The following is a 4733-nucleotide window of genomic DNA, read 5'->3' as shown; positions in this document are numbered from 1 at the left end:
AGTGAACATAATTGCACATCGGCTGGAAATGCAAGCTGCAGCCACGGCACCTGCTCCTATTGCTACTGCTGTTCCTCCAATTACAACTCCTGGCAGCACCGATTCTCGATTCTCTCTGCCACTGCCTCCTCGCTACGACAGAGACGCGAGGACCTGCAGGGGATTTCTGAACCAGAGTCAGATCCACATGCCAGAGCATTTCCTTGGCAAAAGTATCACATTCATAGTCTCTCTTCTTACTGGCAAGGCCCTCGCATGGGACAACCCCATCTGGGAACGTCAGGGAACAGTGTTTTCTACAGACTTTCCGCACTGTATTTGAGGAACCTGGGTGAGTCACTTCAGCAGCTGCATCCCTGCTGACCCTTCACCAAGGAGACACCTCTGTGGGCGAGTACGCCATTCAGTTCCATACCCAGGCGGCAGAGCTATCCTGGAACAACGATGCCTTTGTGGCTACCTACTGGCAGGGTTTCTCCTCTGATATCAAAGACGAGCGTCTGGTGAGCAGACGCACCAGGTCTCTGCCTACCTGGACTCCGGGTCCGTGGCAAACTTCATCCAACATGACCTAGTGGATCAGCTCCAGTTGCCGACTGTTCCCTTGGAGACAACTCTGGCGGTTGCCTCGGTGAATGGACTTCCACTGCCCGACCCCATCATGTCTGAGACCAAGCCACTGAAGCTCCAAGTGGGAGCTCTTCATACTGAGCAGATTACTTTCCTCATCTTGCCCAAAGCCATCAATCCGGTGTTGCTGGGCCTGCCTTGGCTCTGGCTTCATGCCCCGGTTCTGGACTGGAATTCTGGGGGAAGTTCTCCAATGGGGCTTCAAATGTCTCCACCACTGCCTGTCACAGATTCAGCCGGTCCTGCCTCCTATGTCTGAGTTATTGACAGGATTACCCACTCATTTTGAACAGTTTGCGGCCGTCTTTTGCAAGAAGGCGGCTGAGATGCTTCCCCATCAATGGGCGTACAACTGCCCGATTGAACTGGTTCCTAATGCTTCACCGCCCTGTGGACGGGTTTAACCCCTCTCCTTGCCAGAGACTCAGTCCATGTCAGCCTTTATCAAGGAGAATCTGGAGAGGGGTTTTATACGGAAATCCTCCTCCCCGGCCGGTGCCGGGTTGTTCTTTGTAAAGAAGAAATACGGATCTCTTTTTTTTCTTTTTAAATTCTTTATTTTCATGACCGAAAGGTCCATTTTATCAAGCATGTGGGGTACAGAAGTACACAAAAGCACAGAAAATATAAATGTAGAATATACATAAACATAAAACATTGTTATGAAAACACCTATTCCCACGCAGGAGAATAATCTAAGTGATTCCATGCACCCCTACGTGAAGGCTCGATTCAGGAGGCAGCAAAATAATACAGAGGGAGAAAAAAAGTTACAAGGGAAAAGGAGCAGAGGAGGGAGAAAAGTGGGGTAAAGTGTATGGAGATTCCCACCACCACATCCCGCAGTTCAGCAAAAGCTCTACTCAGGTTGCTGAGCAACACTCAACTCCCTTATAATGTCTTTGTAAGAGTCAGAATCCTGAAAAGCAATCCAAGGAGCCCATACTTGGCTAAACTTGACATGTGAGATGTGAATAATGGAGGTCAAATCCTCCATGTGCATAAGGTCGTTGATCCTGGAAACCCAGAGGGACAAAGCAGGGGGCGAGGAATCCTTCCATCTCAATGGGATGCAGTGACGTGCTGCATCACTAAAAAGTGAAGCAAGGAACGCTTGTAGATATCCACCGGAATGTCGCAGTGATGGAGAAGGAAGAAGGCCGCATCCATGGTTATACCGGTGTCTGAAACCTCACCTATCACCCTTTTAATGCCCTCCCAGAACGAGGTAAGAAGAGAACACGACCAAAAGATGTGAATGAGGGTGCCATTCTCACGTCCACATCTCCAGCACATGGGGGACGCTGTAGGGAAGATGCGGTGTATACGGACCGGAGTCCTATACCAGCGAGATAGAAGTTTGAAGCTGGCTTCTTGATAGCGTGAACCGATCGATGTCTTGTGAGCCATAGTTAGGATACGTTTACTTTGTGTGATAGAAAAGGAGATACCCAGGTCAGACTCCCATTTAGAAAGCTAATCGGGGGTAGGTAAGTCAGGGGTGTCCATAAGAAGATACGGATCTCTTTAACCCTGCATTGACTACCGTAGTCTCAACCAGATCACGGTAAGAAACAGATACCCCTTTGCCACTGATCTGGGAACTATTTTATCGCATATGAGCCAAGATCTTCTCTAAACTAGACTTGCGTGGGGCCTACAACTTAATCTGAATCTGTCAAGGTGATGAGTGGAAGATGGAATTTAACACCCGGGACGGGCACTACAAATACCTGGTTATGCCCTTTGGCCTGTGTAATGCTCCAGCGGTCTTCCAAGAATTTGTGAATTGTATCTTCTGAGATATCCTCTGTTTTTGTTGTGGTCTATCTCGATGACATTTTGATTTTCTCCCCAAATCAGATGACACATCAGAGGCATGTCCGTCAAGCCATGCTGCGATTTAAGGGGGAATTGCCTGAATGCCAAGTTGGAGAAATGCACTTTTGAAAATAATTTTCTGCCCTTCCTGGGCTACATCATCTCGGATCAGGGTCTCAAGATGGATCCTGAGAAAGTAAAGTCCATTCTGGGGTGGCCACGTCCTCAGGGCATGCGGTCCATACACCATACAAAACTTCTACTAGCAATTCATCCCAAACTTCTCTTCACTGACGGCCCCCATCTCTACCCTTACCAAGAAAGGTATGAACACCAAGGTGTGGACTCTAGATGCAGAATTAGCATTCAATAGCCTCAAAAATGCCTTCACTTCAGCCTCGATCCTCCATCATCCTGATGTGACTCGGCAGTTCTCGTTGGAGGTGGACGCTTCTTCTGTTGGTGCAGGTGCACTTCTGTTCCAGAGAAGCCTCAAAGGAATGGCAGTAGTATGTGGCTATTACTCGAGACTTTTCTCCTCCGCAGAGCACAATTACTCTATTGGGGATCGGGAGTTACTGGCCATCAAATTGGCTCTGGAGGAGTGGAGACATCTGCTGGAGAGCACAGCTCACCCCATCCTGATATACACCGACCACAAGAATCTCACCTGTCTCCAGTCGGCTCAATAGCTAAACCCCCGTCAAGCCAGGTGGTCGCTGTTCTTCACCTGTTTCCAATTTGTGTTGCACTACGTCACGCTGACAAAAATGTGAGGGCCGTTGCCCTATCCATGTCGTTTGAAACGGGGGACACTGTGGCGCCCTCTCAATATATCATAGACCCAGCCTGCTTTGTCACTGTCAATCCTTTGCAAGTTAGAGATATCCCTCCAGAGTTGTCCTTTCCCACTGAATTTGTTTTTATGGCTGTGCTGCTGTTTTCCTGAATGTGTGTAGAAAAAAAAAAAGCCCCGTTAAAAGAAGTGTGTGAGACGTTTTTCATAGTTCTAAGTAGAAAAACGGCTCCAAAAACGTCCGTAAAAAACTCTTGATGCTTTAAAGACGGATGAAAACCAGGGGCTGTCTTCCCTTGAAAACAGCTTCGTATTTTACAGCCGTTTTTAGTTTGCCTTGTGAACATAGCCTTAGTCCTAAAACGATCCTCTGCTGGGTCCCCTCCCCGGACTACAAACTGTCCAAGCATTGTTTGGTCACCTGGCTGGTACAAGCCGCTAAACTGCTTACTTCCCTACACTGGGGGCACATAGAAACTATATAACTAATAGAACCTCCTTCCATCCAACATTGGCGGGAAAAGGTCCAAGAACTTTTTTGGGGGAATCTGGTAATAGACTAAAGATCTTCCGCACATTGGACAGGTAGATTAAGTATAAAATGTACAGGATGGGACTTCTCATACTCCTTCTCTCGCTATCTAGACTGATTGTTTTATAACCTGTGTGCTGTCCTTCCCACCTACTCATATAGCGACATATAATGATATCTCTTTGGCCTAAAGGCTTGGGTATTCTAATTCTATGGTTATTGCTGCTACATATTTACCTTCCTGCTACTTCTAATAATCTTCCATAACAGACGACACCTTGATTGGAGGTCACCCTCTGTCTTTTTGTTTCCATTTATTTTCATTATGTTTTATTAAGCGGTCTGGTCTCGTGCACATTTTGTACTCCGTACTATATAAAATATATGTCTATAATATATGTACATAAGATTTCTTAGCTACACAGGCTTTTGAGATATCATGTGTTTTTTAAGCCGCCCTGCGGGGTCAGCAAATGACTTTGTGCTCGATTGTTTGTCTATTTATCTGTAATAAAAAAACGTTTTCATAAAAATAGAATCGATCTAAAGTGAGTTCTGTTGAATGTCAGGTTACTGCGCTTTTCTATGAGATGAATAATATGTTCTGGTGGAGCCACTGAGCAGCGAGCTCACAGCTTTTGTGCTCATAATTCAACTTTCCCCCTTTCCCATAGAGCACCATCTATGGGGTGATGAAATGTGACACTTGTTTCAGTGATGAGGATATTGCTGAAATCTGCAATAATGTAGTAGAAAAGTAAGATGGTTCAGCAGCATAAGTACCTTTCTTATGCAGTAACCTACTCATTATTCTGCCTCCACACAGTAAGGTATCCTTTCAGACAAGGCTACACATCAGGAATTGAACCAGGAATCTGCATAGAAGACTCTCACTGTTTAAGTACCACACCATCAGCTCAGGTTATTCTCTAGAGCTTCTTATTGTTCCCATTA

Source organism: Rhinoderma darwinii, unplaced genomic scaffold, assembly GCF_050947455.1.
Source record: "Rhinoderma darwinii isolate aRhiDar2 unplaced genomic scaffold, aRhiDar2.hap1 Scaffold_501, whole genome shotgun sequence".
NCBI classification, from domain to species: Eukaryota; Metazoa; Chordata; class Amphibia; order Anura; family Rhinodermatidae; genus Rhinoderma; species Rhinoderma darwinii.
Note: the sequence above shows the minus strand (reverse complement) of the source record.